The sequence below is a fragment of the Globicephala melas genome, chromosome 3 (genome assembly GCF_963455315.2).
Source record: "Globicephala melas chromosome 3, mGloMel1.2, whole genome shotgun sequence".
Taxonomy (NCBI): domain Eukaryota; kingdom Metazoa; phylum Chordata; class Mammalia; order Artiodactyla; family Delphinidae; genus Globicephala; species Globicephala melas.
Genome location: NC_083316.1, coordinates 45275666 through 45300361, shown reverse-complemented (window position 1 = coordinate 45300361; position 24696 = coordinate 45275666). Strand labels below are relative to the sequence as shown.

Sequence of the window (24696 nt, the reverse complement as noted above, 5' to 3'; positions counted from 1 at the left end):
AATAGAAAATAATAGATGATATATCTGTACAGCAGATATATAAAGTGCCTAGCAAAGAATAAAGAATAATCTATTCTCTATAAATGCTCTAGATGGATTTTTCCTCATCTTTTTTGATGATCTTTTTCACATCTATCAAAAGTGCTGCAGCATTACTCTAAGAACCATTTGGCTCCATATAGAAAAGAAGCATTTAGGACGGTGAATCCCAGTGATTAGTGCACTTACCGGGTCACCTTTTTGGATGCTATGAATTCTTTGCCAATTGCTGTGCTGCCCAATACAGTAGCCACTAATCACATATGCCTGTTTATATTTAAACTAAGTAAAATTAAAAATTCAGTTCCTCACTCACACTAGCCATACTTCAAGAGCACAAGAGCCACATGGGGCTTGTGGCTATGACACTGGACAGTGCAGGTTCAGGACACTGTCATAACTGCAGAAAGTTCTATTACTCAGTGCTAGGCTAGACAGTCTTTTTTCATTCCTTATAAAATCTGATTAATAATTACATATTTCTCTTGGAGGTATGGCAAAGAGAAAAGCCCCAGAAGATAGCGGAATGCTAGAAACAGTATATAGTGCCTAGTCTCATCTAAGACCACATTGGTTGCTGAAATCAGGTGTGTGTGTGTGTGTGTGTGTGTAAGACAACTGAGGGAAAAAGAAAAGGGGAGATGGGGTGATAACGTATTCCCTTTCTACAAATACTCATTGCCAGTAGGAGAACACAATAATATGAGCAAGAGTAAAGGCAAAAAGAAAATCTGTATATATTATGAAATTTAAGGGCAATAAACATTCTGACTTCATTTCTTATTAAATATAAGTTGAAGCATTTCTCTTTTTAAGTCCATGTAACCACACTGCTGTCTTCAGTAAATATACCTTGTAATGATTGTCTGCCAGTGGGAAAAACTGGGCCAGTAAAACAGGCAGATATCATCATTTTCCTTTCTGGCCCTGGAGTCTGCGTGCTAAGGTAAACTTCCCCCAACACAAGCAGCCCACCAAGAACAAAAATAGGATTATAATTCTTGACTTTCAGTTTGAACAATGATGTCTTGCTCTGATGACTTCTGACACCCCAGAAAGCCAGGTAACTATTTCATTTGACATTCCTATTCCTACAGACATAAGCCTTTCACCAATTAAGATCCCCCCCTTATGGAGGTGCTAAGTTCAACCAGGCCTGCAAATGACCTTTGTTAGGAAGATCTTTTACTATCTTTTATATGAAGCAGCCCAGATACTACATTCTGGATTAAGCATGTTCAGCTAAGCCACAGTTAGAAAATAGACTCTACAAGTTTCCTAGAGCTGCTCATTTTCTCAGCCTGACAGCCTACCATTACCCTGAGGTGGGATTCTGAGTCCTGTGGATTTCTAGGCTTCCTTGAAAGAACATGTGATAAAGAAAGCCACTATCAATCACAAGTCCTAGTCCAAAATTAGACCAACTCCAAAGCCTGAGGAAATATAGACATCACCATTGTATGTACTTTTTAAAGGTAATTGTAGAGATTTAGATAGAGAAAACCATACTGGAGTTTTCTCCAGCATGAGAAATAGAAGATGTTCAATTTTAAGGACAGATTATACCAGCTGTATTAGCAGCAAAGAAGGTGGTAGGAGCACCGAGGATGATGGGGCGTGAGGCTGGTGGATTTGTGGATCTAGATCCTCCAAGGGATGAATTAGAAGAGTTTGCTAACCTGCTCTTCTTGAAGATGGTGTGTGGTTTCTTTAAATTATTTCCTGATTTATATCCCCAAAAGTATTCACAGAGAGCCCCAAAGATGTGTATTCAGAACATATGTGTTTCATAAACTTTAGAATAATGAAATAAATCCTGGCTTAGAGAATGGAGAAGTAGACTGCCCGAATCTTGCTGAGAATAGAAATGAAGCAATTTTTATTTACAAAACAGAAATAGAATTACAGATGTAGAAAACAATCTTATGGTTACTGGGGGTGGGGGTAAATTGGGAGATTGGGACTGACATATACACACTACTATATATAAAATAGATAACTAATAAGGACCTACTGTATAGCACAGGGAACTCTACTCAATACTACGTAATGACCTATATGGGAAAAGAGTCTAAAAGAGTGGATATATGTATATGTATAACTGATTCACTGTGCTGTACACCTGAAACTAACACAATATTGTAAATCAATTATACTTCAATTAAAAAAAAAGATGAAGCAATTTGACAGCATATGAATGTCAAAGGAACATATAGACAGTCACTATGTAAATTTACTAACAGTTCTAAATACTAAGTCATGTGAATGTCTCCAAAATTTTCATGGGAAAATATAAAAACAGGAGTGGGCATGAAGGAACCTCCCAGAGAGCAAACAGGATTTTATAAAACATACATAAGAAACCCTTTAAATTGCATTAATCTTGAATTAATTTAAAAAAAAAGAATCATAGAGTGGGAAAGACTCTTCAGCGAAGCCCTCCTTCCTACTCATCCCCAAGTGTCCCTCTTGTCATTGGTATTCTAGCCCAGCCCTTCAAAGCGAGTGACAGAAAGTTTGCTAGGCTGTGAAGCAGCCTATTTCATTGCTGAACAACTGCAATTGTTATAAATTTCTTCCTTAGATTTGAGTTAAAATCTACTTCCCTGTAGCTTCTGTCCATGTGCTCCAGATTCTGCCTATGAATCAAAAGAGTTGATTCCTTTCCCAATCACAGCTCCATAAGCTTTCTCTCCTCCTGCCTGGATAATCTCAACTGCTTTAGCCCCTTTCTCCACCCAGGGCATGTCCGAAAAGTCCCACACGGCTTCTAGGTTAAAGGGGACATCTCTGCAGATGTCAAAGTCCCATGCATGGTTCCTACAATTGGTCACAATATTCCAGATATTTATCTGGTCGTTGCAGAGTGAAATGAGATTCTCATGTCCTGTCACATCTGTCTTCACAATAAAGTCTCCTCAAATGCTCAGCACTTTTTTCACATTCACTGTTATAAACATAGGTCTCCCCTAACCCCATCCTATGCCTCGGCAATTTATTTTTTTTAATGGAAGTGTCAACCTTTATTATGTACTCTATTACATTTCCTTTTGTTTGTTTTGATTTACAATTCCATTCTGTTTTGATAACTTTTTGTCCTTTCATCAAAAATATTAGTTATCCCTTCCAGATTTGTCTCATTCCTAAGTTTGATCAGTATGCATTTCATATCCTCAAGATGCTAATCAAAATGCTAATCAGTTTGTAGACAAATCACAATGAAATTTTTTTTTACCTTGCTGAATACATAAATCTATGGACGAACTCTACAATATGTCATTAAGGAACTCAGCAAGTTTGAAGCAAATCCTTAACCTCTGGGAGTTGGTGCCTTGCAAAGCCACTGTGCTATCCCTCTAGGTGTGCCTTGGTTCAGTAGCAGGGGAACAGATCATAGATTTAATTGATGTGTCATTTTTAATTTCAATTCTAGTCTCCCCAGAAGTCCTACTGACCAGGGACCAAGCAGATTACCTTTGACTAACACACGTAACCATAGCCTTCTTCAGAATTTTTGACATTAGGCTTTTCCAAATAAATGAGAAAAGCAAATTATTTGCAGGGATTCCCTTGGGTGCTTAAGAATCTAAACTATACTAAGCCATCTGTGCATCTGATGAGAAAAACAAAAAGAAGTCATTTTAAATGTACTATGTTCCATCTACTACTACTGATAACATCCTGAGGGTCAGTGGGAGAAAGAACGAGGGTAAATTATCCAGAAAATGCAATGCAATTCTTTGAAATTGGAAGAGTGAAAGCAAGGATGGGACATATGTATGGGAAGTGTGGAAATATGTAAAGTAGTTTCAAATCTCAATTGTTGTTACCTAGGGGAAAAGAAAAGAAAAAGGTAATAAGAGGAGTTATTCCTGAGAGCTCCAAAGTAAAGACTAAATTTTAAAACCAAGAAGGAAAATATTAAAAGATAGGATTTCCAAACACATGTCATCTGGGCCCTGGTGGTTTCTCGTAGTGAAGGTCTCATCTGCGCTTGGTTGCCTGTCTCCCTGTTTGTTTTTCAGGGTGGATTGGAATTGTGATTCTCTTTGCAGTCTCTGGCCAGCAGTTTCTCCATGTGTCTGCTACTGTTTGCTCTGGCAAGAGCCAGCTGAGAAGCAATAAACACTACTTGTACCACTGTGGACACATCACCATCAAGCTGAAAGGATGCTGTCCAGGGAATTGGAAGCAGCCAAGGCACTAGAAGACTTAAACTCTAACCCTGGCCTCTGAAGTAAAGGGCCTGGAAAGTAGGGCAGCATTTGGAAATCGTCTTTGTCTCCTTTTATGTTAGCAGGGATTGACTAACTACTATATTTCTTGGGACTCCTGGAGAATGTATATGATGGTATGCCAAATGATGGTAACGTTTCCAGGATGCAAGTTGCTCTATGTTTTAAGGGTATCCCTCAAGCTCAGTTTCACAGAACTCCTTTCAGTCTGCGTCTGGACCTCTATTTCATGCATAGCTTCTTTAGTACATGTGGATAACACTTGGCTAATGCACAGGAAAGTGGTACAATAACTGCAACAACAGCTCTTACAGACACTGTACTCTGCTTTACACATATTATCACACCTCATCCTTTCACTGTCCCCAGATTTCAGAATCTAACTCTTAGCACCCCCCGTTAGAGGAACAGAATGCTGAGTGTATTTCAGAATGGCTACCTTCCCCAGTCCCCTGCCAGAAGCATGAGCAGATTTTTCTCCAACCTTCACTATGAGAACTTAACAGACCTCCTGAAGGTAGTATTCACAAAAGTGTGAGGCCCTCTGGAGCTTTATGTCTTAGACTTGTCCACACTGAGCCTCCAGCAATTCATCAATTACAGTCTACATTTTCTTCATCAATTACATTTAGGTTTTCCTACCCTAGTACTGATCCCCGTGAAGGTTTCTATTCCAGTAAATTGTGATTCTCTGTGTCTGCCTATTTGTCTCTCCAATTTGCAGGGCAGCAGTCTTCCCCGTGACCCCACTTTTCCAATGATCTAAGAAGAGTTGTTAATTTTCAGTTTGTTCATCTTTTTTCTTGTGTGAGAATGGGAGTGACCACTTCCAAGCACCCTCCGTACTGGACAGAAAACTCAAAGCTTTTATCCCCATTTTAAGGATGAAATTAAGAGTATTTGAGAGGAAGCTACAGTAGAGGGGGAGGTCCTTGTTTTTCAGTAGGTTGTTATCCTGATCCCTCTGTCTGCGTACTGACTGTGCCTTCATGACCTGGACCAAATGGATTAGGACCTACTGTATAGCAGAGGAAACTCTACTCAATATTCTGTAATAAGCTATATGGGAAAAGAAAAAGAATGAATATAGGTATATGTATAACTGAACCACCATGCTGTACATCTGAAACTAACACAACATTTTAAGTCAACTACACTCCAATAAAATTTTAAAAGCAAGAATTACAGACATGCAGCTCAGCTACTTCACTCTTCCCTTCATCAAACTAACAAGTCTCAGCCTTCAATCACAGAGAATATTGAAAGAGGTGAGGGTCCTTCTTTTCTTTGCTTCTAGAAGAATATCCATTCCTTTGTTGAAGAGAGGTATGCTCTAAATTTGATACATTTTAAAGTTCATTATAATGGTTTTTGCAACTCCTTTGATGTCTATACATGTTTGTTACTACAGTGTCAAGAAAAAGGAAATGAATTTTACCAAACCATATAAAACTGGTTCCTATTAGTATCACAGACCAGTGTTCTCAGCCCACGCTACATTTCACCCCAACTCCTAGTGTGCTCACTGAGGGCTCCTGGCAGGGAGAGCCTGTAGAGGGCTGTGCAGCAGCAGGTGAAGGGGCCACCCAGATCACACAGACAAGAGTGCGAGCGAGGTCCGCTGTGAAGGGAACCACGGTGGCTGGGAGAGCTCTCCAGACTCCAGTGATGCCATGAAGCAGAGCCCTGCCCAGTAGCTCCTGTACATCTTCATGGATGCTGAAGCCAGAGGGTCATTAGTGCAGTCCTGGGGTGCTGGTGATCACCTAGCTGCTGGTAACCCAGGCTTTATAATCACAGTGGGAAGAGAGCTAGGGAAACACCATTCCGCTTCTTTTCTACCAGGTCTGAAAGTATGTGCAGCAGACACATCTGTGAAAAAGAGCATTCCACATTCTTGGTGTAATGTGGGTGTAGGTAAAGAGCACACTCTCTTGGGTCAGGATTCCTAAGAAGGAATCCTAGGTCTGTTACCTGTGCAAACTTGGGCAAGGTTTTTGTTTTGTTTTAAATATTCTAAGCTGCAATCTCCTCATCTATTGGAGAAATAGAAAACAGAAATAATAGGAATAATAGTGGGATCTTCAAAGTAAAATTGCCGGCACGTGTAAAGTCCTTGAATAGAGCATCCATGATCGTCTTTGTTATTCCTCTTGTTATACTGAAATGATACACAAGCCACTCACTTTCTCCCAACTCCCACTGTTGCTACTCTCTGAAATGGAAATGTTTGATTTTATAGGACATGTTCCCTCTCATTTCCTAGCTTTAGAGGACAAGAGGCTTTGATACCCAATACTCCCACTCTGTAGAGTTTCATAATTACCAAAATAAACACATTACATTCACTCTCTCATTTCAAATATTGTGTCATGGAACAAAGAGCATTCATCAAAACACGTCTGGGGACAGAAGCTGAGACCCTGAGTACCTGTGGCAAAGATAGAAGTCTTCTGTGGTCTGGAGAGGCTGTGGGGAGGGAAATGTGGCCAGTGGCCGTACACCCTGTGATGTGACCTGTCATATGACACCACCCACTACCCGGTCACATTTGGAGAGTTACTAACTCATGAAACCCTTGGGTGTGGGTGGACTTTTATGGAAACTGGGATTGGCCTAATAAGGGTGCTCAGCATACAGATGGCCGACAGGCCCATGAAAAGAGGCTCAACATCACTAATCATTAGAGAAATGCAAATTAAAAATACGATGAGGTACCACCTCACACCAGTCAGAATGGCCATCATCAAAAAGTCTACAAATAGGGCTTCCCTGGTGGCACAGTGGTTGAGAGTCCGCCTGCCAATGCAGGGGACGCGGGTTTGTGCCCCAGTCCAGGAGGATCCCACATGCTGCTGAGTGGCTGGGCCCGTGAGCCATGGCTGCTGAGCCTGCGCGTCCGGAGCCTGTGCTCTGCAACGGGAGAGGCCACAGCAGTGAGAGGCCCGCGTAACGCAAAAAAAAAAAAAAAAAGTCTACAAATAAATACTAGAGAGAGTGTGGAGAAAAGGGAAACCTCCTACATTGTTGGTGGGAATGTAAATTGGTGCAGCCACTATGCAAAAGAGTGCGGAGGTTCCTCAAAAAACTAAAAATAGAGTTGCCATATGATCCAGCAATCCTACTCCTGGGCATACATCCAGACAAAACTATAATTTAAAAAGATACATGCGCCCCTATGTTCATAGCAGCACTATTCACAATAGCCAAGACATGGAAACAACCTAAATGTCCATCAACAGATGAATGGATAAAGAAGATGTGGTACATATATACAATGGAATACTACTCAGCCATAAAAAAGAATGAAATAATGCCATTTGCAGCAACATGGATGGACCTAGAGATTATCAAACTAGTCAGTAAGTCAGAAAGACCATATGATATGACTTGTGTGTGGAATCTAAAATATGACACAAATAAACTTATCTACGAAAAAGAAACAGACAGAAAACAGAGGTGTGGTTGCCAAGGGGGAGGGAGAGGGGGGTACAGATGGATTGGGAGTTTGAGATTAGCAGATGCAAACTATTATATATAGAATGGATAAATAACAAGGTCCTACTGTATAGCACAGGGAACTATATTCCATATCCTATGATAAAAACCAAAATGGAAAAGAATATGAAAAAGAATATATATAAATGTATAACAGAATCACTTTGCTGTACAGCAGAAATTAACACAATATTGTAAATCTATTATAGTTCAATAAAATAAATTTGAAAAAAAAAGAAAGGGAGCTCCAGGAACTAACTCCTAATAATTATGGGGAAGCTTTCTTCTTATAGGGCCTTAGAGTAGGTCTTAGGTAAAATTTAACCTAATTTCTGATGTGGAATTTGATAAATCATCAAAGCCCACAATATCATTATAGACAACAATACTGAATTATGAACTTCAAAGTCTTTAAGAGACTGGAACTTAATTGTTCTCACCATGTAAAAGAAATGATAATTATGTGATAAAATAGAGGTGTTAGCTAACACAACGGTGGTGACCATACTGTAATATATAAACATATCAAATCAAAGTGTTGTACACCTTAAGCCTATACAATGTTATATTTCAATTCTATCTCAATAGAAATAAAAAATTTTTAAACCCCACAATAAATAAATAAACAGTATCTTGCATACATGATGGTTATTTCCAGCATTTGCTAATACCTCTCTAAAATAATGGCAAAGGGTATTCACAAAAGTAAAATTCCAGATAGACAAAGAAAAGTAGAAAAGAAAGGTCAACAAAAGTTCGGGATTTGGAAGTGCATGACTGGGGAAAGGGGAATCCTAGGCCTGCTAGGGAAGTCCACAAAAGCCCTTACCCTGTAGAACTTGGGATGGCCTTGGGATTGGAGACATCAAGTGTCTTGATCACGGGGTGTGGCTAGAGTGACCAACTCTCCTCGTTTGCCAAGGACTGTGGGGTTTCATGGTGCACAGCAGAACTTTCAGTGTTAAAACAAGCAAGCTGAGATGTTGGTCACGCGAGGTGTTTCTAGGGCATGCAAACAGGAGGACTAGTTGAAAATCCAAGTCCCACATCTCTCTCTGACCCTGTAGAGCCAAGCAACCATCTTCCCCACGTAAGACTTCTTTAAAACAAAATTAAGTTTAAAATATAAAAAAGTCATCAAACATTCTTGGCATTCACACTTCCTATATGCAGATGTCAATTTATAAAAATGAAAGAGCCTCTCTCTTAGCAACGAAATGTAAAGAATCCTTTAAAACGTTTCTCATGAATATGGATAAAATATACATATGCTTTCTCATCATTTCTTGGTAGCAAGAAATACCAGACATTGTGTTCTCAAATATCCGCTCTCTAGAGCTGGATATATTTTTATTCAGGAATACAAAACTAAATATTCACTAGATTCAAGATTTCCAAACCTGGGAAACTCCACCTGAATTCTGCAAAATTAGAATATTCAAGGTGGGGTCAGGTATCCAAATTGTTAAAGCTCCCCTTGTGGCTCTTTTGACCAGTCACGTTTGGAATTTATTGGATTAACAAATGCCTGCAGGGAATCCAGGGCCCATGTCTGCTGTCAAGGCCTCAGGGAGGTACATACAAGGAGACTGAGTAATCTGATATTTAAGCTCGGATCTGTGGGACAGGAAATGGAATCTTAGTGCTCTCTACCAGCTGTGGTCTTCACCAGTCACCCCTTCCACTGATGGGGACAGCTGATCTCACCAGAATGTTGACTCAGCACAGACAGTCTATACCCTAAAATGCTCAGCCTGCACAGACAAGCTGGATTCTGAGAAATGTATTATCTCTGCCCTGGGAGGAGCCAGACCTTCTGAGGACCAGTGATACAACTCACTGTGAGCTCCCCGTCAGACCCAGAGGAAGTACAGCCTAGTGAGAGGTAGCAATCCTGTTCTCACAGCACACGCAACTCTGCTCTACTCAGCTCTGTGGTGCGTGGCCCTGCCTTTCTTCATTAGTCATTTTTAAAAATAACACACAATTAGATTTTTCTTCCCTCCACTCCATAAGAAAGCACCCAACAGCTATAGGAGGCCAATGTCTAAACTGAAACCACAAAATGAAGAATATCTCTTCCTGAGAAGAAAATAAAAATTAAACAGTAGACGTACCCAGTACTATGTGGTATAAGGAAAACCTCTCTTAAAAACACGTAGTAAAATACTCTAAAAATCCCCAGTGGGGGGAAAAATCTAAATTTTAATATTAACATGTGTTTCCCCTCAAAATTTCATCATTAAACATTTTTAGAACATTAAACATTTAAAAAATATTTCACATGAATTTTAAATATTTAAGGCCTTGAAAAATGCCTCCAGAGATTTGCTATACATTCCTTCTAAATCTCGACATTTCTCTTCCCCTCCTCCAGTCATCGAGGTAGGTCATGTACAGGGGCAAACACCCCATGGTCCACACATTTATGAGACAAAGGGACTATCGGGACCATTCTTGAGGATCTCAGTGGGCTAGCAGTCTACATGTCTGTGTTTCCAGACTGTGCAAATGGAATGACTTACAGAGCCACTTTTCTAGTTATAATTGTCCCTACTTTTCATTCAAAAGCTACTGCTACTATTATTTACTACAAAGAACAAGCCCGCCCAAGCACACTTATAAAAGAATGTTCACATGCACAGGTGTGCTGTGTTTCCATTGTCCCCTTTCATCAGTCCTGCTACTCAGACAGGTGTTCAGTGAATCAAACATTTGAAAGAAAAACTGTCCTTTACTGCGAACACCATATATAAGTGTCACGTGGGAGTCATATTTTGCTAATTGGTACTTAACATGCTCTTTCCTCAAGATCTTTAAGGCTCTTCAAGCTATGGCTATTTTAGCAGGAATCACTCACTGTGTTGACTAGGAAGAGTCTCTAGCTCATGAGACTCAGGCATGCATCTGAGCCGCTCTGGACAACTAACAAGTAATTAAACTGAAAGCAGGTAGACTCATGATGAGAGGATCAGTTCCTCACCTCTTAAAGTTACATTATGATTTGGGTTCCCAGACCATGAAAAGTTGACAGTGTAGGAGCAAAGTGACTATGGTTCCAGGGTTTTCTCAGTTAGGAGGCCAAGTAGGCACAAAATGAGACTCTTTTAGGCCTGCTAGAGCTAAATTCCTAATGCTAGACCCAATCCAATCAGCTTACTGAAGAGTTCATCAGGGAACTACTGACCCTGACTTTTTACCAGTCACTAGGTGACTGAAGACCTAGTGCATTCACTCTTATGGTTTCATTGTTTAGTGGACAGAAGAATATTTCATGACTCCAATAAAACTAACATAATGCTTCAAACCAATCTCAAACATGCTGGTGTTGGAAAAGGCATATTGTTTCTGCAGAGTTAAAGCTTTAAGGAATATAGTATATATACATATATATACAGGCATATACATGTGTGTGTGTGTATATATATATATGCATGAGAACACTATTAAGAAAGCAAGAGTGTCTGTATTAATATGGAGTAAATAGACTTTAAGACAAGGAGCACTGCCAAAAATAAAAAAGGACATTTCATAATAATAAAAAGGAAAAAATTTCAGGAAGACACAACAATTACAAATGTGTGTTTCCCTAATAAAGGAGTTCAAAATATATAAAGCAAAACTGAAAGAACTAAAAAAATGGAAAGATTGATTACCATAGTTGGAGATTTTAAAACCTTTTTCTCAGTAATTGATAGAATAACTAGACCAAAATCACTAAGGTTGTAGATGATCTTAGCAACACCACACAAAACCATGAGCTAATTGATGTTTACAGACCACTATACCTTACAACTGATGCATGCAGCATTCACAGTGCACATGAAATGTTCATGAAGTTAGACCAGACACTAGCCTGAAAACAAGTCTAAAAAAATTTCAAAAGAATGAAATCTTAAAGAATATGTTCTCTGGGGCTTCCCTGGTGACGCAGTGGTTGAGAGTCCGCCTGTCGATGCAGGGGACACGGGTTCGTGACCCGGTCCGGGAAGATCCCACATGCCGTGGAGCAGCTGGGCCCATGAGCCATGGCCGCTGAGCCTGCGCGTCCGGAGCCTGTGCTCCGCAACGGGAGAGGCCACAGCAGTGAGAGGCCCGCGTACCGCAAAAAAAAAAAAAAAAAAAAAAAAAAGAAGAATATGTTCTCTGGTAGCAAGAGAATTTAATTAGACATCAGTATCAATAAAATATCTGAAAAATACCCAGTTATCTAGAAATTAAACAACATACCTCTAAACCCATTAATTAAGGAAAACACCACAAGAAAAGAAGCAAATAGTTTGAAATAAAATATAATGCAAATACTATACTCAGAAATTTGTGGGAGTCAACTACTAAAGTAGTAAAGATTTATCTTTGTAAATACTATGTTTATTCTTTAAAAAGAAACATTTAAACTCAGTGATCTAAATTTCTAAATCAATAATTTAAGCCTGATAAACAAAAAGGTTATACTAAAGTATTATACAAGGAACACAGTTGTTTTCTAAAAGCCCAAGTCAATGCAATACAAAATAAACAACAAAAAAGTTAACAAAGGCAAAAGTTGGTTATTTGAAGACATTAATAATATGGATAAATATCTAGTAAGACTGGTGAGAGGGAGGGAGGGAGGGAGGGAGGAAGTGAGAGAGAGAGAGGATTCATATTATCAATAATAGGAATGAATAAGGGGATATCATTATAGATCCTAAAGAAATTAAAAGGTAATAAAAATATTTTGAACAATTTTATGTCAATAAATTTGAAAAATTTGGTGAAAAGCATAATTTACCAAAACTGACCCAAGATGAAATAGGAAATTTTATATATGCATAATTAATTTTCTACTGCTGCCATAATGGATGTTTAAAACAACACCCAGTTATTACTTACTGAGTCAGAAATCTAGACACAGTGTAACTCAGCTAGGTCCTCTGCTCATATTGCTAAGGCATTACAAGACCAAAATCAATGTGCCAGCTGGGCTGGGTTCCTACTTGAAGGTTCTGGGGAAGATTCCACTTCCAAGCTTTTTCAGGTTGTTGGCAGAATTCAGTTGCTTGTGGTTATAGGACTGAGGTCCCTATTTCCTTGACATATAGCCTTCTTCATCTTTAAACCAACAATTCTCATGCTTCAAATCTTTGACTTCCCCTTCTGCCACATCTCTCTGACTAAAGCAATATAATGACTGATGTCATTATACTGGACTCACCTGAAAATCCAGGTTAATCTCCTTATTTTAAAGTCCATAACATTAATTACATCTGCAAAGGCCCTTGTGTTGTGTAACATAATTTACTCATACGTTCCAGGGATTAGGCAGACATCTCTGCAAGGAGTTAGGGAGAAGGCTATTCTGCCTACCACAATATACTAAAGGGAGACAGATAGATAGATAGATAGATAGAGTAGATAGCTGGAAGATAGAGATATTTGTATATCAAAAAAGTTGTATTTGTTTAAAAAAAAAAGTCCACAAAGAAAACTCCAGGCTCTAATAGCTTCATTGATAGACTCTACCATACACTTGCAAGACCAAAATATATCTATCTTACACACCAAAATCATTCAAAAAGTAGAGGGAAAAAGAACACTTCTCACTTGTTTTATACGGTTTCCATAACTCCTACATTATAACCTCATAAAAGCATTAAAAGAAAATCATATATCAACATCCATCATGAACTTAAGTGCAAAAATCTTCAACAAAATATAGTCAAATTGAATTGAGACAGTACATCATGACTAACTGGGGTTTATCTAAGTAATGTCACATAAAATAAAAATCAATCAGTATAATCCAATAGAATAAAGGAGATAAACCATGTGATCACCGCAACAGATGCAGAAAATGTATTGACAAAATTCAGCAACCATTTATTTTAAAAACAAATATTCTTAGCAAACTAGGAATCAAAAGAAATACCTTCTGTATGATAAGGATATCTATAATAAAAATAACAACAACAAAAAACCAATTATAGCTAACTTCATACTTAATGGTGAAAGATGGCTTTCTGCTAAGATTGGGAATAAGAAAACAATGTCTGCTCATCACTTCTACTCAACATTTTACTACTCCCTCTTTTGAGAACACCAGAATCACAACTAGCTGCTGAACAATCATCGACAGGAAGACACTGGAACTAACTAAAAAAGATACCCACATCCAAAGACAAAGGAGAAGCTGCAATGAGATGGTAGGAGGGGCACAATCACAGTAAAATCAAATCCCATAACTGCTGGGTGGGTGACTCACAAACTGGAGAACACTTATACCCCAGAAGTCCACCCACTGGACTGAAGGTTCTGAGCCACACATCAGGCTTCCCAATCTGGGGATCTGGCAACGGAATTCCTAGAGAATCAGACTTTGAAGGCTAATGGGATTTGACTGCAGGACATCGGCAGGACTGGGGGGAACAGAGACTCCACTCTTGGAGGGCACACACAAAGTAGTGTGTGCACTGGGACCCAGGGAAAGGAGTAGTGACCCCATAGGAGACTGAACCAGACCTATCTGCTAGTGTTGGAGGGTCTCCTGCAGAGGCGGGGGGCAGCAGTGGCTCATCAAGGGACAAGGACACTGGCAGCAGAAGTTCTGAGAAGTACCCCTTGGCATGAGCCCTCCCAGGGTCTGCCATTAGCCCCACCAAAGAGCCCACGTAGGCTCCAGTGTTGGGTCGCCTCAGGCCAAACAAGCAACAGGGAGGGAAGCCAGGCCCACCCATCAGCAGACAAGCAGATTAAAGTTTTATTGAGCTCTGTCCACCACAGCAACAGCCAGCTCTACCCATCAACAGTCCCTCCCATTAGGAAACTTCCACAAGCCTCTTAGATAGCCTCACCCATCAGAGGGCAGACAGAAGAAGCAAGAAGAACTACAATCCTGCAGCCTGTGGGACAGAAACCACATTCACAGAAAGATAGACAAGATGAAAAGGCAGAGGGCTATGTACCAGTTGAAGGAACAAGATAAAACCCCAGAAAAACAACTAAATGAAGTGGAGATAGGCAACCTTCCAGAAAAAGAATTCAGAATAATGATAGTGAAGATCATCCAGAACCTCGGAAAAAGAATAGAGGCGAACATCGAGAAGATGCAAGAAATGTTTAACAAAGACCTAGAAGAATTAAAGAACAAACAAACAGAGATGAACAATACAATAACTGAAATGAAAAATACACTAGAAGGAATCAATAGCAGAATAATTGAGGCAAAAGAACGGATAAGTGACCTGGAAGACAGAATGGTGGAATTCACTGCTGCGGAACAGAATGAAGAAAAAAGAATGAAAAGAAATGAAGACAGCCTAAGAGACATCTGGGACAACATTAAATGCAATAACATTCGCATTATAGGGGTCCCAGAAGGAGAGGAGAGAGAGACAGGACCCGAGAAAATCTTTGAAGAGATTATAGTCGAAAACTTCCCTAACATGGGAAAGGAAATAGCCACCCAAGTCCAGGAAGCGCACTGAGTCCCATACAGGATAAACCCAAGGAGAAACACACAGAGACACATAGTAATCAAATTGGCAAAAATTAAAGACAAAGAAAACTTATTGAAAGTAGCAAGGGAAAAATGACAAATAACATACAAGGGAACTCCCATAAGGTTAACAGCTGGTTTCTCAGCAGAAACTCTACAAGCCAGAAGGCAGTGGCATAATATACTTAAAGTGAGGAAAGGGAAGAACCTACAACCAAGATTACGACACCCAGCAAGGATCTCATTCAGATTCGATGGAGACATCAAATGCTTTACAGACAAGCAAGTGCTAAGACAATTCAGCACCACCAAGCCAGCTCTACAGCAAATGCTTAAAGAACTTCTCTAAGTGGGAAACACAAGAGAAGAAAAGGACCTACAAAAACAAACCCAAAACAATTAAGAAAATGGTCATAGTAACATACATATCGATAACTACCTTAAACGTGAATGGATTAAATGCTCCAACCAAAAGACACAGGCTTGCTGAATGGATACAAAAACAAGACCCATATATATGCTGTCTTTAAGAGATCCACTTCAGACCTAGGGATACATACAGACTGAAAGTGAGGGGATGGAAAAAGATATTCCATGCAAATGGAAATCAAAAGAAAGCTGGAGTAGCAATACTCATGTCAGATAAAACAGACTTTAAAATGAAGAATGTTACAAGAGACAAGGAAGGACACTACATAATGATCAAGGGAGCAATCCAAGAAGAAAATATAACAATTATAAATATATATGCACCCAACATAGGAGCACCACAATACATAAGGCAACTGCTACCAGCTATAAAAGAGGAAATCGACAGTAACACAATAATAGTGGGGACTTTAACAACCCACTTACACCAATGGACAGATCATCCAAACAGAAAATTAATAAGAAAACACAAGCTTTAAATGACACAGTAGACCAGATAGATTTAATTGGTATTTATATGACATTCCATCCAAAAACAGCAGATTACACTCTCTCCTCAATTGTGCTCAGAACATTCTCTAGGATAGATCACATCTTGGGTCACAAATCAAGCCTCAGTAAATTTAGAAAAATTGAAATCATATCAAGCATCTTTTCTGACCACAATGCTATGAGATTATAAATCAATTACAGGGGAAAAAAATGTAAAAAACACAAACACATGGAGGCTAAACAATATGTTACTAAATAACCAAGAGAACACTGAAGAAATCAAAGAGAAAATCAAAAAATACCTAGAGACAAATGACAATGAGAACACGATGATTCAAAACCTATGGGATGCAGCAAAAGCAGTTCTAAGAGGGAAGTTTATAGCTATACAAGCCTACCTCAAGAAAAAAGAGAAATCTCAAATAAACAATTTAATCTTACACCTAAAGGAACTAGAAAAGAAGAACAAACAAAACCGTAAGTTAGCAGAAGGAAAGAAATCATAAAGATCAGAGCAGAAATAAATGAAATACAAACAAAGAAAAAAATAGAAAAGATCAATAAAACTAAAAGCTGGCTCTTTGAGAAGATAAACAAAATTGATAAACCATTAGCCAGACTCATCAAGGAAAAGAGGGAGAGGACTCAAATCAATAAAACTAGAAATGAAAAAGGAGAAGTTACAACAGACACCACAGAAATACAAAGCATCCTAAGAGACTACTACAAGCAACTCTATGCCAAAAAAATGGACAACCTGGAAGAAACAGACAAATTCTTAGAAAGGTATAACCTTCCAAGACTGAACCAGGAAGAAATAGAAAATATGAACAGACCAACCACAAGTAATGAAATTGAAACTGTGATTAAAAATCTTCCCAGAAAGAAAAGTCCAGGACCAGAGGGCTTCACATGTGAATTCTATCAAACATTTACAGAAGAGCTAACACCCATCATTCTCAAATTCTTCCAAAAAATTGCAGAGGAAGGAACACTCCCAAACTAATTCTATGAGGCCACCATCACCCTGATACCAAAACCAGACAAAGATACTACAAAAAAAGAAAATTACAAACTAATATCACTGATGAATATAGATGCAAAAATCCTCAACAAAATACTAGCAAACAGAATCCAACAACACATTAAAAGGGTCATGCACCATGATCAAGTGGGATTTATCCCAGAGATGCAAGGATTCTTCAATATACTCAAGTCAATCAATGTGATAAACCATATTAACAAATTGAAGAATAAAAACCATATGATCATCTCAATAGATGCAGAAAAAGCTTTTGACAAAATTCAACACCATTTATGATAAAACCTCTCCAGAAAGTGGGCATAGAGGGAACCTACTTCAACATGACAAAGGCCATATCTGACAAACCCACAGCAAACATCATTCTCAATGGTGAAAATGTGAAAACATTTCCTCTAAGATCAGGAACAAGACAAGGATGTCCACTCTCACCCCTATTATTCAACATATTTTTGTAAACCTAACCACAGCAATCAGAGAAGGAAAAGAAATAAAAGGAATACAAATTGGAAAAGAAGAAGTAATACTGTCACTGTTTGCAGATGACATGATACTATACATAGAGAATCCTAAAGATGCTACCAGAAAACTACTAGAGCTAATCAATGAATTTGGTAAAGTTGCAGGATACAAAATTAATACACAGAAATCTCTTGCATTCCTATACACTAATGATGAAAAATCTGAAAGAGAAATTAAGGAAACACTCCCATTTGCCATTGCAACAAAAAGAATAAAATACCTAGGAATAAACCTACCTAGGGAGATATAAGACCTGTATGCAGAAAACTATAAGACACTGATGAAAGAAATTAAAGATGATACCAACAGATGGAGAGATATACCATGTTCTTGGATTGGAAGAATCAATATTGTGAAAATGACTACACTACACAAAGCAATCTACAGATTCAATGCAATCCCTATCAAATTACCAACGGCATTTTTTACAGAACTAGAAGAAAAAATCTTAAAATTTGTATGGAGACACAAAAGACCCCGAATAGCCAAAGCAGTCTTGAGGGAAAAAAATGGAGCTGGAGGAATCAGACTCTCTGACTTCAGACTATACTACATAGCTACAGTAATCAAGACAATATGGTACTGGCACAAAAACAGAAATAGAGATCAATGGAACAGGATAGAAAGCCCAGAGATAAACCCACGCACCTATGGTCAACTAATCTATGACAAAGGAGGCAAGGATATACAATGGAGATGAGACAGTCTCTTAAATAAGTGGTGCTGGGGGGCTTCCCTGGTGGCGCAGTGGTTGAGAGTCCGCCTGCCAATGCAGGGGAAGTGGGTTCATGCCCTGGTCCGGGAACATCCCACATGCCACGGAGCGGCTGGTCCCGTGAGCCATGGCTGCTAAGCCTGAGCGTCCGGAGCCTGTGCTCCGCAACAGGAGAGGCCACAACAGTGAGAGGCCCACATATCGCAAAAAAAAAAAAAAAAAAAAAAAAAGTGGTGCTGGGAAAACTGGACAGCTACATGTAAAAGAATGAAATTAGAACACTCCCTAACACCATACACAAAAATAAACTCAAAATGGATTAGGGACCTAAGTGTAAGACTGGGCACTATAAAAGTCTTAGAGGAAAACATAGGAAGAACACTCTTTGACATAAATCACAGCAAGATCTTTTTTGATCCACCTCCTAGAGTAATGGAAATAAAAACAAAAATAAACAAATGGGACCTAATGAAACTTAAAAGCTTTTGCACAGCAAAGGAAACCATAAACAAGATGAAAAGACAACACTCAGAATGTGAGAAAATATTTGCAAATGAAGCAACTGACAAAGAATTAATCTCCAAAATATATAAACAGCTCTTGCAGCTCAATATTAAAAAAACAAACAACCCAATCCAAAAATGGGCAGAAGACCTAAATAGACATTTCTCCAAAGAAGACATACAGATGACCAAGGAGCACATGAAAATCTGCTCAACATCACTAGTTATTAGAGAAATGCAAATCAAAACTGCAATGTGGTATCACCTCACACCAGTTAGAATGGGCATTGTCAGAAAATCTACAAACAACAAATGCTGGAGAGGGTGTGGAGAAAAGGGAACCCTCTTGCACTGTTGGTGGGAATGTAAATTGATACAGCCACTATGGAGAAAGTATGGAGGTTCCTTAAAGAACTAAAAATAGAGTTACCATATGACCCAGCAATCCCACTACTGGGCATATACCCAGAGAAAACCATAATTCAAAAAGACACACGCGGGCCCCCCTGGTGGCGCAGTGGTTGAGAGTCTGCCTGCCGATGCAGGGGACACGGGTTCGTGCCCTGGTCTGGGAAGATCCAACATGCCGCGGAGCAGCTTGGCCCATGAGCCATGGCCGCTGAGCCTGTGCATCCGGAGCCTGTGCTCTGCAACAGGAGCCGCCACAACAGTGAGAGGCCCACATACCACAAAAAAAATAAAAGACACATGTACCCCAATGTTCATTGCATCACTATTTACAATAGCCAGGTTACGGAAACAACCTAAATGCCCATCAACAGATGAATGGATAAAGAAGATGTGGTACATATATACAATGGAACATTACTCAGCCATAAAATGGAATGAAATTCGGTCATTTGTTGAGACGTGGTTGGATCTAGAGACTGTCATACAGAGTGAAGTAAGTCAGAAAGAGAAAAACAAATATCATATATTAATGCATATATGTGGAACCTAGAAAAATGGTACAGATGAACTGGTTTTCAGGGCAGAAATTGAGACACAGATGTAGAGAACAAACGTATGGACATCAAGGGGGGAAAGCGGTGGGGGGTGGGGGTTGTGGTGTGATGAATTGGGCGATTGAAAAAAATAAAAATTAAAAACTAATTAAAAAAAATAAAACATTTTACTAGCTGTCCTATCCTGTGGAATAAGTTATAGGAAAAAAACAAAAAAAAGGAGGTCACTGGAAAGAAAGAACTGTCTCTATTTGCAAATGATACAATTATTTATGGGGAAATTCTTAAGGAATCTAAAAAAATACTACTAGAAATAACAAATGTATTAAGGTCTTGGGACATAGTTAAGACAAATAGATCAAAGAAAGTACAGAGTCCAAATATAGACCCCACCTATAATTAATAACCTAAATTTCATCAAAATAAAAATACTCATCAAAAGACACTATTAAGATATGAGTATTCAAGGCACAGACTGGCAGAAAATATTTTAATACATTCAAAGAACTTGTTTCAAAACTAAATAAACAAACAGATATCAAAAAAGAAAAAAAAACCTATATAAAGATCTTCTGCAACTAAACAATAAAAAGACAACCCAGATAATGGATAAAAGGCTAAAGACACTACACAAAGGAAGATATACAAATGGCCAGTTAAAAGATACAAATATAATGAACATCACCCTCATTAGAAAAATGCAAATACAGATCACAATGAGATACCATAAACACCCATTAAAGTGGCCAGAATTTAAACGGCCACTGACACCAGACAGTGTTAAGGATGTGAAGCCACTAGAATGTTCATACATTGCCGGTGAGAATGTGAAATGGCACTACCATTTTGGCTAGAGATTTGACAGTTTCTTAGAAAATTAAACAAAGACTTACCCTTACCTCAACGACTCCACTTCTAGGTATTTACCCATAAGAAATGAAAACACATTATCATAAAAAGACCAATGTGATAATGTTTGTAGCCTTCATTATAGTAGCACCAAATGAAATTACCTCAAAGTCCATCAACAGACAAATAGATTTTAAAAGTGTTGTAGATTGATACACCAGTATAATATGCATCAATAAAACAAAATGAATTATTGATACATGCAAAAACATGAATAAATCCCTTACACATTATACTGAGCAAAATAAGCCAGACTTAAGAGTACACACTGTATATTCTGCAATATGTTCATTTTGTATGCTTTCCAGAACTATATAGAATTCTAGAACAGGACTAATTTATGGTGAAAAAAGTCAAGAATTTATTGCATTGGTAGATTAACTGGAAAAAGAATATGAATGAAGGAATTTTGGGGGCTGATTGGAAATATTCTACATCTTTATAGTGGTATGTATTACACAGGTGTACCCATTTATCAAAATTCATCAAATTTGGGACTTCCCTGGAGGTCCAGTGGTTAAGACTTCACCTTCCAGTGCAGGGGGTGTGGGTTTGATCCCTGGTCAGGGAGCTAAGATCCCACATGCCTTGCAGCCAAAAAACCAAAACATAAAACAGAAGCAACATTGTAACAAATTCAATAAAGACTTTAAAAAAATAAAAATAAATAATTTTTTAAAATTCATCAAGTTGTTCACTTAATATTTGTACATTTCAACATATAGAAATATATCAAAAACTGTAAATAAACAAATGAAAAATGCTAAAAATTTATGTAAATCCAAATAAATCTAAAAGATTTCATCTTCACAGGTCATAGTATGCATGGTAAAAAACTATGAGCTGTTAAGAGGGTTCCTTTAGAACCTCTGGACCCAATTAACGAATGAAAAATGGGGAAAATTGTTGGACGACCTTTAACCAATACAACATTTTTTTCAGGTGGCACAACTGTTTATACTTAGTAAGCTGAGTATCCTTGGTGTAAGAATAGTCCCAGGAAAATTCAATCCTTAGCATAAAAATGTATTTCCATCTTGGCATATGATGGTCAGGAAAGGAACCTGCAGTTCCAATATAAGCTTAGAATGGCAGGGGAAAATTGTGGTTATGCCATGTAATAAAACCATGACTTCTTGGACTAAAAAAATGAAAATGGAAAATCATTCTTACACCACAGAAATTTATTTTTACTGTAATTCTCCTCTCTATCCTCCACTTTCCTTTACGGAAGGAAGGTGGATACTTGAGGAATTTGCTCAAATGGAGTAAGAAAAAAGTTCTCGTTTCTCCAATGTCAACTAGAGTTTTTCTCTATCTCTGTAAGGGATGAGGACTAAACTTCCATTTCTTATAAAGATAAAGGGATCATCACAGAGGCTGGATGTGGTTAGAAATTCCACAATAATAAAATGCAAGATTGCCATGTACCTTCCATAGCCAAATGAAACAATGATATTTAGACTGATTCTTTGTAAGTTGTTTTTGTTATATAGCATGGCTGTATTTAATACCTATTATGGTTTTCACCTCAACCTCATTTTCAGCCTACACTTATATTCTTTCTTCAATCATCCTCATTTTTAGCCAAATAACCTTTTTTGGCACTCTGCTCCATGCTTTGAGTAGTTGTTTTCCTCTCAAGTTTCCTAAATAGTTAGAGGGCTCTGCACTTATGTGATGACCCAGAAAGCTTGTGGATGACAAAATTGAAGATAAGCATTTAAACAGAGACAATGAATTCCACTGGTCCTGCAAGAGAGTAAGTAAAGCTGCAAGAAATTCAAACCCAGGAAACAGAAAGCTAACCATTTTTAAAACATTGGCCTTTCTCAAATATTTGGTTTAGTTCATGCAAGATAAATTTATAAACAGAAGAGACAGTTTTCTTTCTTCTGAACCAAATGAATGAATCAAATTATATCAATAGTGCCCTCATTCATTACACCACCATTTTGTGTCTTCTTGAGGAACCCAAAATAATAGAGGAAAGAACAAGGGCTTTCTAGAGTCTGGCAGAATTTTGAATTTACCGTGTTGGGAAAGTTTTTTAATCTTAAAAAGTTCTAGTTATCTGCCCATAATTAGGATAATGGTGACCTCTAGGACTGTTTTATATTTTACACACACACACACACACACACACACACACACACACACACGCAGAGACATCTGAATGCAAGGCACAGTGCTTAGCACAAAGCACTAGATAAACTGGAATTTGTTCAACCTGGCTCCTGAATCAAATGACAATTTGTTCATGAGAGTCTTGCCCTCAAGTCACGAGCGCTGTTATTCCCCATTTCATTTGGCCCTCAGGATTTATGGATGCACTGAATGAAGAAACACAAAATGACCATTTCCTGCATTAAAATTCTAACCCATCATTTGGAACACTTACCAAATGCTATTCCTGGTTATTTAGTTGCAAAGGAAATACAGACAGCAAAGACTATTACGGTTTATTATTTTAATAATCCCTATAAAACAATTATTATCCCTTATTTTGCATCAACTCAGAGAGAAATATTCTTCAGAAAATTTGCATATATCAAAGATAACTACCTTGAACAGAGCACCAAGCTATGTACATAGGCACAATAAATACTTTTTAAAAGACATTAATTTTTAAAGGATTCTTTGATTTAAGAAAATAAAATAAGTAAATTAGGAAATCAAGAATTAAAGAGCACATTTTGTTTCACTGAATAAATGAACTAAATATTTTTATATGGGGAAAAGAATCTCTTAGGATAATGAAACTATAGAATGAGGTTTTGCTTGTGACTCATTTTCCAGAAACCTAAGGGAAAACTTAGGGGCATGTATTTTAAATGATGATGTGGTTCAGTCTTTAAATGTAAAAGAAAAAAAGTCAACTATTCATCTCATTGCATTTTCATATGCCAAAATCACCTGGAATGTGATTATGTGCTTATGATTCAGAAGTACAGGTGCTGAGACATTACTTGCCACTTAAAAAACATATATATATGAAGCATGTTTATAGTTTTTATTCTTTCCATCATTATATATGTTTGAAAACCTGACAGTAATTGAGAGAGGGCCACCATAACAATTTACTTGGTAAATTGAATCAATAAATGTGCTGAAATGAAATATACTACAGAAAATAGTCTTTGTTTTTTTTAATGTACATGTTATTCTTGATAGCATTTGGGCATTGAAAGTTTTAATTTCAAAAATCAAGTCCAGTGAATAAAATACATCCTAAATATGACAACTCCATCCAGAAGCAAATTAATTTTGTTACCTATTTTTATATTAATTATTCATTAAAGTTCTGACTAAAATATGGAATTACAGTGCCTACTACAAAGTTGATATGAAATAATTTAAAATAGTTCTCAAGGCACTAATTTCATACAGTTCTGTAACATTTTAATGACCCTTTTGAACATTCTAAGCAATTATTATAAGAAAATAAAAAAGATGCAGTGTGATTTATTTGTTAGAAATTTATTTTAACATAAACACCTCAGTGCATATATGGGTTTGATGTTAAATACTAACAATCTACTTTTAAAATCTACTGTCAATATTTACTTGTAATCAGATATGCTTAATTTAGCCAGTTGGTTCCTGGCAGTACCTCTAGTAGCGGGAAATTATCATAAGCCAATATATCTTGATTGCAACAGCCTGCACCTTTATTGTCTGTCCAGATTCTTTTCACATCAGGTCTATAATGAAAAACTAAGTCACAAACAGAGGTATTAGAAGATTCACAATAGGGCCAATGTTCTCTGGACCAAATCAAATTTTCAATAACTCATAAGGTAATTCGAGAGCTTCTATTATATAATCCTTCAACAAACAATTAAATTCTACAGATCTTTTTTCATTGAA

General features: G+C 37.8%; 1 protein-coding gene across 3 annotated transcripts in view; it reads right to left on the bottom strand.

Annotated features, from left to right (window-relative positions):
* Positions 1-24696, bottom strand: part of RAB3C (RAB3C, member RAS oncogene family) — a 399506-nt gene that overhangs the window by 282988 nt on the left and 91822 nt on the right. The window lies entirely within an intron of this gene.